This window comes from Benincasa hispida, chromosome 8 (assembly GCF_027475165.1).
Source record: "Benincasa hispida cultivar pf3 chromosome 8, pf3_genome.v1.1, whole genome shotgun sequence".
NCBI classification, from domain to species: Eukaryota; Viridiplantae; Streptophyta; class Magnoliopsida; order Cucurbitales; family Cucurbitaceae; genus Benincasa; species Benincasa hispida.
In genome coordinates, this window is record NC_143485.1 from 19,838,616 (window position 1) to 19,850,646 (window position 12,031).

A 12,031-nucleotide genomic window follows, 5' to 3' on the forward strand; every position below is an offset into this window, starting at 1 on the left:
CGTTTTGTTTGGCCATCAGTTTGTGGATAGAAGGCTGCGCTGAAATTTAGTTGTGTACCCATTGCTTTCTGCAAACTTTTCCAGAATTTGGACAAAACGAGGGTCTCGATCTGAAACAGTTGATATTGGGACTCCATGTAACCAGATGACTTCTTTTATGTACATTTGAGCTAGTGCTTCCGTAGTGTGAGTAGTCTTGTAGGGTAGGAAGTGGGCAGATTTGGTGAGTCGATCCACAATCACCCAAATCATGTTGTGGCTTCTAAAAGTTCTCGGAAGTCCTGAGATGAAGTCCATAGAAATATGCTCCCATTTCCATTCTGGAATACTTAAAGGTTGAAGGAGTCCTTGTGATCGTTGCCGTAGAGCTTTCACCTGTTGACAAACCAAACATTTACTTACATAGTCAGCTATATCCTTTTTCATGTTACACCACCAGTAATGTGCTTTCAAGTCTTGATACATTTTGGTACTCCCAGAATGTATTGAAAAGCATGATTCATGAGCTTCCTTCAATAGTTCTTTCTTGATTTCTTCATCATCTAGTACACATAGATGCCCACGGTAGAGAAGTGCAAAGTTTGGGGCTGTAGACAATTGATTGGTTTCTCCATTTTCTGACTGCAGTTGTTTGTTTATGTATTTATCTATTTGTTATGCATCAATTATCCTTTTTCTTAATGCAAGTCTTACAATTAACTGTGCTATTCGAGTTGTGAAGGTGTATGGTATTAGTGGGATCTCAGCTCTTTCCAGGTCATCCATTATGTGTTTGGAGATGGTACTTAGAGTTGCTGTATGAGTTGACTTTCTACTTAAGAGCATCAGCAACAATGTTAGCTTTTCCTGGATGATAGAGGATCTCACAGTCATAGTATTTGACTAATTCTAACCATCTTCGTTGCCTCATATTTAACTCTTTCTGGGTAAAGAAGTACTTAAGGCTTTTATGATCTGTATAAATTTGGATATTTTTCCCATATAAGTAATGTTTCCATATTTTTAAGGCAAAGACTATTGCAGCTAACTCCAAGTCATGAACGGGATAATTTTGTTCATGAGGTTTTAGTTGTCTTGAAGCATATGCTATTACCTTTCCATGTTGCATCAATACACAACCAAGCCCCTTGTTCGATGCGTCACTGTACACAGTTAAACCCCCTGATCCGTCAGGTATAGTGAGAATAGGGGTTGTGGTCAACTTTTCTTTTAGTTCCTGGAAGCTTTGCTCACATGCTTGATTCCAGATAAAAGGATTATTCTTCTTGGTGAGGTTAGTTAAGGGTAATGCTATACTTGAGAAATTCTTCACAAATAGTCTATAATATCCTGCTAATCCAAGGAAGCTTCGCACTTCGCTGACTGTTAACCCCTGTTCGATATCATTGTTGACTTTTTCAAAAGCTTTTTCCCATTCATTGCAATACAAACTCTTCTTGGTACTTCGGTTTCATTGATGTATAGTCATAATTAACTTAAAAATCAATCCAGTCTTGTGGTCTTCCACACTTAGAATACTCCGAGTTTATTACTTCACCGATAGTGTATGCTTGCAGTTAGACCTTACTTATTCATAACATTTTGTTGCTCAATCAATCACCACCTCTATCACCCGTCTTGGTGTCGTGTGTCGATTAAGTTCCCATTTTGGTTCATCTTCAGTCATTGTTGATGCTAGTCGTGACTGCATGTAGGTAAGAGTTTTGGATGGAGTTTTTGAGTTTCCTTGGTTAGTTTGATTGCCTACTAAATTTTTGGATTAAAACTTATTTACCATGATGCTCAGGGTGTAGATTCGGAGTTTTGAGGTAGCTTACAGTTACTATTCAGTAAGGTTGAGGTCGTTTGGTGGCGTTTTGGGTATTGCTAAGGCCGTGAAATCTTTTAAATCATGTATGTTGGTTGCTGCAATTTAGGTTTTGACCCTTAGGTGTTCGCGTTTTGCTTAGATTTCTGTTGTTGGCGGTGGAATTTAGGTGATTTAGGATCAAAACACTTTTGGGTGAGTATTTAAAGACGGTTCAAGGTGAGTTTACTGGTTGAATCTAAGCTTTAATCATGGAATTATGATGTTTTTGAATGTTAGTATTTGGGGGTTAACCTTTATGTTTTCGTTAGGGTTTTGAAGCAAGGTTCTGTAAGCTAAAGAGCAGTTATCTCCATAGTATTTGGGTTCAAATCAAGGTAAGTGGCTTCCTCGATGACAACAGTAGGGCTTACTGGTTGTGAATGATTATTGGCCAATTATCCACTGAGTTGGTGTGCTATACATAATATGCAGGTATGTTCTACTATTTTTGCTTAGTTCATACATGTATTGTTTGGTATCGATGTGGTGTGTGATGACAAATATATAATGGTGCACATATGCGATTATCATTTATCTTTTGTATTTGTATGTTCTACTATTATTGTATTGTTAATACAAGTACTATATGTTGAATCGATGTAGTACGATGACAACTCATTTACTGAGGCGTACATAGAATTTTATTTTGTGATGTATCCAAGTCTTGCATAATTGTTAGTTTGTGTGACATGGGCGTGCATGACTGACCTCACCGATGGGGTTAGTTACAGAGTATTTTAGTAACTCCATTTTCACTTTTGTTTTTTCTCCAAAGTAAAGGCAAGGGCATTGAAGGCCGTTGACATGATGTTGTTGCTATACATGCCATGGAAACAGTTTAGTCATGAGTTTCCACATCACTCTTTTGTTTTATCATTTTTGTTGAATTATTTAAGAATATAAGGGCTAGCCTTGGATTCAGTCAAATGTTTTATTTTTAAACCTTATTTTAATATAAATTTTTAATTAAAGGAATCCCAAATAAATTAGAAAATTTGTATCAAATAATACAAAAAGGAAAAATAACTTATCCTATATTCCACGTTTGGAATATTTGCAATTTTAGCAAATTTTGACCGGTCAAGGTTTTTTTTTTTGAAAATTCCAAAATTGACCTCTCTTTCCCTTTATCATATTAACTTTTTCAGAGAAGCTTCAAGCGCGTATTCGTTTCAGAAGGAGGAAGAAGAATGAAATTCAAATTTGAAGCTCTCTGATTCAATCTCTTGTATTCAATTCGTGTACTCGTTTTCGTCCTTTCTTTCCTTTTTCAGAGGGAGGTGCGTATTCGTTTCAGGGAGGAAGTTAAGCTTATTCGTTTCAGAGAGAGGAAGAAGAACAAAATCCAAATTTGAAGCTCTCTGATTTAATCTCTTGGATTCAATTCGTGCGTTCGCTTTTGTTTTCCTTCTTACATATTCGACTGTGAGTTATTGTACTTGAGTGTTCTTTTTTTTCGATTTTATTTTTTTTGTTTTCTTTTTCGATTTCTTAGCTCCTTTACTGTGTTCTTTATTTTATTTTATTTTTATCAAGAATCCGATGCCTTTTTCAGCTCACTATGAACAGAGTCGATGGTGAGGGGAATTTGTTGTGCTTTCATTCAGTTTTGCTTTCTAACATTGTTCACTTTTTCTGCCATATTTTGAGTTTTGATCGCTTAAGTTAAGGCTTGCATTGTTCTCTCTTTTCTTTAATTATTTTGAGGTTTGCCTTCTTCTCGTTGATATTTCCTTTTAAATTGTATAATATTTCTAGAAGCATATCTATTTTGATCGTTTGATTTTTTCTGCAACTGAAATATTATGAGCCTAGGATAAGCTATTATCATCAATTGGAAGATAGCAGTTGGTTATCAGTGATAATGACTATCACCGATAGAATATATGTGACTGCTATCATGTTTTATGTGTTTATTGGTTCTTATTGATATCAAAGACATGTCTAGTTATAGACTGGTCTCAGTGGCAGTGATAGATTTACAATTGCTTTTGATAGATATTAGAACCTATTGATATTGTTATCTAAGAGTTTTTGTTTTATTTTCGCAGGAATTTTAAAGCATGGTTATTCCAATAGTTTTTTTTCATAGTGGAATATGGAATGAAAAACACTGTTATGTGAATTACAAATCTATTGAAGTTTTAGTAGACGATGTAATGGTTTTAGAAGATTTTAAGGGTTTAATAGTGAAGGAGATTTGTTTGGATGTGTCTACTTCTTCTATAGAACTTTCAACTTTATTAGATTTTGTTATGAATGAGGTTCAAAATATAGTTCAAATTCGTGAAGATAAGGATATAGCTTGGTTTTTGGCTTTAGTTAAGGAACACAATACATGATATCCTTTGGTTCCTCACGTCAGTAATTCATGTTTCCAAGTGTATTCTAATGTTGTTTCTAGTGGAGCTGAGAATTATTTGTATGTTATTCCTTCTTCTAAGCCTATGATTGATGATGCCGATTTCCAAGTGATTATGGATATACATATTGCTCGTGATTTGAAAGAAAATGATTTGTAAAGAGATTTTATCAAAAAAAAAATTAATTGATAGTCGTCAAGAAGAATTCTGAATTTAAGACTGTAACATCAAACTCAAGAGCAATTGTGTTCCAATGTATTCAAGATGGTTGTCAATGGTACGTGAGGACATCCCATTACAAGTGCAGTGTTTTGTGGATGCTTAGAAAGTTTATTGATATTCATGATTGTGAAGGAAACTCGAACATTAGGAGATCCTTCAGCAGAAGCAGATCGTCCAAATTCCATTAATGATTGAAAATATAATTTACAGTAAACATACAAGAGATATATATTTAACATTAAATTACAACATGCTTTTAAAGAAGAAACAAGTTCAAGAGATATCACCTTTGAAGAACCTTTATTCATGAATCCCTCGAACAATCTCGAACAATCATGAACAAAACTCCTTCTTCATGGATCTCCTTCTTCTTCATGCATGGACACTACCAATCGAGAACCCTCTGTATTCTCTTTTGGGATTAAAGGATTCAAGAAGGAATTATGACCTTTGCTTGAATCCTTGGTAGAGGGAAGGAGAAGGATATGATGAGATTTTTCTTAGAGAACTCTTCTCTTAGACTGTGAATACTGGAATAAGATGATCTCTCTCTTCAATTTGAAAAACACGTTAGTTATCTTGAGAGAATGTGGGAGGGAGTTATAACTCGTTCCCTTTTATTAATTTCAAATAAATTAATAAAAAGGAATATATATATATATATATATAATAGCTACTTTATTATATATATACACTATATATTATATCAAATATAACATATAGTCTATAGTTGCTTATTGCATCAAATACAACATAAATAATAGATTTTATTCTCTCTCAACTACACATGACATTTAATATAAATCACATTTATATTAAATCCATTTATATGAATCTCATTCATATAAATGATATTTGGATCATATCCAAATATTTAATTCCTCTCAATATATATCATATTGATATTTAATTACATGAATCTCATTCATATAATTGGTATCCAAATTCCTTTCATAATATATTAAATATATTATAATTAATTATATCATATATAATTAATTCCCTCAATAATTTGAACACTTCAAATTAATCCAAAAAATAAATCCCTGTTGAGCTATAGTGGGGACCTTATGGACCTGTAAATTGAAGCTTCAACGATACTCGGATAATTAATTAAACTCTTTAATTAAATTATCCAACATTTGTTAACTACCGGTCACTTCACTAAAAGCCGACAGCTACACTCTTCACACTATAGATATATTTTTGTATTCATTGGAAATAACTAATCAACAGTGCGATGACCCTCCACAAATTGCTCGTAAGTACAGCTAGGCCAAAATATCGTTTTGCCCCTGTAGTTACATCTAACTCCTTATGTACCACTGATTCCTTTAATGAACAATAAATCATAGTTCTACTATGACCAAGCTCTCTCAGACCAGGAGAGGGTATGGTCACTATATTCAAGAACCGAAATCAATCCTTAAGAAAGTAATTTATCTACTTGCCTCTACATCGGGGAAGGAGTGAATTCCGTCTTGTGTAGCTGAGTTCCCACCTCCTCGGTCAGACAAATCCCCAAAATGGTAGGCTTGTTCAGTTGGCAATCTGGTCACTCTCACCCATACAAATCAAAAGACCGCCTTTATGAGCAGAAGTTCACAACTTACTTAGGATTCAAGCCATGTCACCTATGGTCATCCTAGTGAAATGTAAGTCTCTATTATTAACGGCATTATATAAAGAGACTAATCATTTCATGGTCTGGTCTTATACAAACTCTTTGTATAGGATACTCCATTTGCAAGTCTCCACATGAATGATCAGGATCAGATCATTTGTAGTACTTTACAACAGTTGTAACATCTACAAAGCGGGTCATATCCATAGTATCACCAGGATAAGGTATCCTGCCTTATCTATCTACTACAGGCCATTTAGGTTATCATTTAAATAAGATCCACTTGTATGTCTCTACATACTTATTTAAATTACATGAAATAACCTCGGATCTTAGTTGTATGGATTGAGTATATGCTTATAAAATAGCACTTATTTTATTAACAACAATATGTTTATACAGAGTTTACAAACTACGAGATTACAAGGAGATTTAGGAAACCATTCCTAACATATTGTTCTATAAAAAGTATTCAAACTTCTCATAGGCAAGCTTCCTCGTCCTTAATAGTTGAATGCTTGAGCAATGATTTTAGATTTAGTTCTTCTCATACCTCAACTTCTAGTAATATTGTAAATAAAGTCCATAAGGAATTTGGAGTAGCTATTAGCTATTATACAGCATGGAGGGAAAAAGGGCAAATAATGAAGTCTTTAAAAGACGATGCATGTGAATTATATACTTTGATTCCAAAGTTTTTGATGAAGTTAGAAGAAAAGAATCTAGGTTTATTGTCTTTTTTTCGATTTATTATATGATCTATCAATGATAGCTTCCATCACTGATTGGAGTCTATCACTAATAGCTTCCATCACTGATAACATGAAAATAATGGAAGCTATTGGTGATAGACTCCAACCAATGATAGAACCTATCATAGATAAGCACAAATCAATTATATAGCTTTTGTATCTGGCTTAGTTGTTTATTTTCTTATTTGAGATACATTCATTGCCTATGAAGCTGACATAAATGGCCATTTTAAGTATTCTTATATGCTATTGGAGCATCAATTGAGGGTTGGAAGCATTGTAGGCCTAATATATCGGTTGATGACACATTCTTGAAATGTAAATATGTTAGGACTCTTTTGACGGCTTCAACAATTGATGGTAACAATCAGATTTTTGCTCTTGCTTTTATTATTGTTGATTCTGAAAATGATGCATCCTGGAGATGGTTTTTTTAGAATCTAAAGAAAACTTTTGGTGAACAAGAAGGATTAGTCATTATTTCTGATCGGCATTTTAGCATTCCAAAAGGTTTTATGAATGTTTTTTCAAATGTTGAGTATTGTGTTTGTCTATGACACCTTTTGCAAAATATGAAGTTGACTTATAAGGATTCTTTAATTGATGACATATATTATAGTTGTGCAAAAGCTTATACAATTGATAAGTTCGAGTTTTATATGAAATTGATGGAATCAATATATCCTACTATTTGGGAATATCTCAGTAAAGTTGGTTTTGGGAAATGGGCACGTGTGCATTATAGGAGAAGAAGGTATAATATGATGACTACTAATACTTCCGAGCTCTTGAATAATATTTTGAAAGAACCTAGGGAGTTCCCTGGTGCATCATTACTTGATTATATTAGAGAAATACTTCAAAATTGGTTTTATGAAAAAGGTCAATCAGCATTATCCACGAAGACCGTTTTGACTAGTTAGGCAGAGTCTGAGTTGCGAGAGCAACACAGTTAGTCAAGAAGCTTCAAGATACAAATACCTTAACTATTAGAAGATATCATTGATAACATGTTATCAATGATAGCTCCTATCGTTGATAACATATTATCAATGATAGAAGCTATCACTGATATTTTTTGTTTTCACTGATAGCTTGAAAATATTTAATCATGTAGGGATAGTATCACTTACATTTTCATTTATATTTTAGTTTTCATTGACAATCCATTAGCTCACTTAGTTGATTATATTTTGTTGACTATTTTATTTTTCAGGTTGATCCTATTAACAATAACTAATATAAAGTAGTTGATGGAGACATTACTTTTTGTTAAATTTGGACTCTAAATCGTGTAGTTGTCGTGTTTAGGATTTGGTGGAGATTCCATGTGATCATGCTTGTGCTGTTATTCATGGGCTAAATTTAGATATATATGATTTTGTGTTAGACTACTATTTTTCCAGTATACTGTTATCAACCTATAAAGGATCAGTTTATCCTATTGGAAATCATTCTGATTGGAGATCTGTCAATGTTAGTGTTAATGTATTACCTCTAATAGTTAAACGTCTGACTCGACAACATAAATAAAGAATATTATCAATTGGTGAAAAGAAAAGGAGCTTGAAGTGTCGTTGATGTCATCGTTATGGCCCTAATTGTAGGACATGCAAATTGTCACTAGTTTTTTAATGAAGAAGCTTGTTTTGTAATTGATGTTTGTCATCAATTTATCAATTATAGTGAGGCAACTGATGTTTTTTTTACTAATTTATCCATCAGATTGTAGTTGTTGCTTGTGGTCATCAATTTATCCATTAGATACTGTGACAACTTGTTATTGATGTTTGTCATAAATATATCAGAGACCTTGTTACTAATGTTTTGTTAGTTAAACAAACTTTGTTGTTGATATATCTATTCTTTAGTCAATATGATGCTTTTGCCTATGAAGCTTTTGTTTTACTTTAGCACAGGAACGAAAGAAATGATATCAAGCTGTCTGTGATAGCTTTTGTCATTGATATCAAGCTATCAATGATAGCTTCTATCACTGATAACATGTTATTAATGATACCATCGATTACTGATCTCCATTTTTTTAAGCTATCAGTCATAACTATCCGATCTCAACTTTTCTAAGCTTTTAGGAAAGTAGGTCATGACTATTATCATAGAACTAAGTGTTGGGATTGGTGTCCTAATTCTCCCGGAGTCTCGTTGTTTTGTAAAGATACACATTATTCAATGAATAAAATAAGTGTTATTTAATTCTGGCATTTACTCATATCCAATAAACAAAGCTCCTTATTTATCTTATGTGAACTTAAGCATATATATGTGATATACAAGTGGATCATTCCTTAAGTGATAACCTAAATAGGTCTGTGTATAAGGATTAAGGTGGGATACCTTATCCTGGTGACACTATGGATACGACCCACTTTGTAGAGGTTTGCAAGTGTTGTAAACTACTATAGATGATAGTTTCTGACCATTCATGTGGAGACGTGGAGCAGGGGTGTCCTATACAAAGAGTTTGTATAAGACTTGGACCATGAGGTGACTAAACTCTGTATATAACGTCGTTGATACTAGAGACTTAAATCTCACCTAAATGATCATAGGTGACACAACCTCAATCTTGAGTGTTTTGGGAACTCCTGCCTTTTAGGGCGGTCCTTTGATTAGTATGAGTGAGAGTTGTCAGATTGCCAACTCAACATGCCTACCTTTTTGGGGATTTATCTGATCTGGGAGCTGGGAACTCAATCCACAAAATGGAATTCATTCCTTTCCCGAAGCAGGGATAAGTAGAGAGATTGCTCCCTTAAGGGCTAATTCCGGGGCTTGAACATAGTGGTCACAACTTCTCTTTGGAAGAGAAGACCCAGTCATAGTAGGATGAACTCAAGTTTTTGAAAGGGTTTTAAAATTGGTTTGAGATAGACCTAAGTTCAAGTGGTTATAAAGAGTTTAGTAACCTAGATTAATCTTTTAAAATCGGTTTAATAGGATTAAATTGGTTGGAATAAAAGATTAAATTTTGTAAACCTATCTATAAGGGACCTTTTGTCTAAGGCAGGTTCTGGCTAGGCTGGGATTCTTAAGTTGACGGAAACGTAACACCCTTACCTGGAAAGGTGAATTAGATAGATTTTCAATAAGCATGCAACGTTTTGGTCAGAGATTTCGTTAAAGAGTTTAGTGGATGATGATCAAAAGTTGTTCAACTATAAAAGGTAAAAGTTACTCTTGGAAAAACCTAAAAGTCACTTAGTTAAAATCCTTAGCCGTGTTTTTTCTAAGTCAGCTAAACACTAGGTTATAAAATACTCAGTGGGAGGAAGAGGCGTATCAAATATGTTTATGATTCCACTCACATTTCTCTCTATATGTTCATACCGTGAGATTCATGCTTGGCCTCGAAATGCCCAAGATGCATCCCCCTTCGGATGGTGTTTGCATGAGTCAATATCAAGGTGGACGGAGAGAATATTTATAGTAAGTGGGTGAAGGGTGTGTGTCAACACGTCCTATGGTCTCTATCATTGGTTCACACCATGAGATCATTCTGTACACACTCGTGTCACCTCCGGAGCGTCCCTCTTTGGATGGGTTTTGTGCAGTTGGTCAATATCAAGGTGAAATCCAGAAATGGATAGGGTCGCTTTAGATTTTGCCCTAATCAGATTTTTCCCTTCGGATTGGTCTTTTGGGATGGACCTCTAGGGCTTAAAATGGCGATCACACTTATGGGAGATCGTTAAGTAAGTTAATGATCTCTTGGCCAAATCAATGATGGCTTGTCGTTATAGGAACAAAAGTTGTTCTGATATTAATGACTGATTGAGAACTTCTCAATTCAGAGGAGGGATAACTGACCTCCCTTCGGCGGCTTTTGTCCTAAACCTTTGAAGTGTCATTGCGAAACTAGATGTCACACGGGGTTCATGTTAGTTTTACTAAAATCTTATTGGATGTTGTTTTGTTTTACAACGGGTATTTGCTTAAAACCTAACGTAGGTCAATGTATTTTTTTTTCAACAACTCGTTCATATTTCCGTTTAAAGCTTTTAAAAATGACCGATTATTTACAGTGGAAAAAATCATGTGAAACAAATTTCGTGGCAAACGACCTCCATCCCACTACTCTCCAAAAGAGAAGACAAGACAATAAATATGATTTATTGGTCTTGGAAACTTGTCTGGTAAAGAATGATGATTCTGCCTGGATCCTTGATTCAAGTGCTACCAATCATATCAGTTCCTCTTATCAAGGATTTAGTTCATGGCAAACGTTACCACAGGGAGAGATGATTCTTCGAGTCGGTACTAGTGAGGTTGTGTCGATTGTTGCTGTAGGCAGGCTGAAGTTATTTGTTGACAAGAAACGTTATCTGTTATTGGATAATGTTTTTGTAGTTCCTCATATTAAGAGGAACTTAATCTCGGTTTCTTGTCTCATTGAACTAGGCTACACCATCTCCTTTTCTGAGAATAAAGTGTTTATTTTCAAGAATTGAATGGAGATTGGTTATGGTTCAATGGAAAATAACTTATATGTACTAAGGTCGTTAGTTATAAAAGTCTTGTTTAACACTGAAATGTTCAGTACGACAACAATAGTTAAAAGACTAAAGGTTTCTTCAAAGAAAAACGCCCATCTTTGGCATCTTAAGTTAGGTCACATCAACCTCAATAGGATTGAGAAGTTGGTGAAAAGTAGACTTCTAAAAAGTTTAGAAGAAAACTCCTTGCCGGTATTTGAATCATGCCTCGAAGGCAAGATGACCAAACACCCTTTTACTAGAAAAGGTTACAGAGCCAAGGAAGCCTTAGAGCTTGCATATTCAGGCCTCTGTGGTCCGATGAATGTTAGAGCTCGAGGTGGGTATGAATATTTCATCTCTTTCATAGATGATTATTCAAGGTTTGGGTATCTCTTCCTAATGTAACGTAAGTCTGAAGCCCTTGACAAGTTCAAGAAGTATAAGGTTGAAGTTGAAAACTTGTTAGGTAAGAAGATAAAAACACCACGATCTGATCGTGGTGGAAAGTATATGGACCTGAAATTCCAGAACTATATGATAGAACATGGGATTGCGTCCCAACTCTCAGCCCCGGGTACACCTCAGCAAAATGGTATATCTGAAAGAAGAAACAGAAACTTATTGAACATGGTTCAGTCTATGATGAGTTATGCTCATCTTCCAGACTCGTTTTGGGGTTATTCAGTGCAAATTGCATGTTATATCCTGAACAACATTTCCTCAAA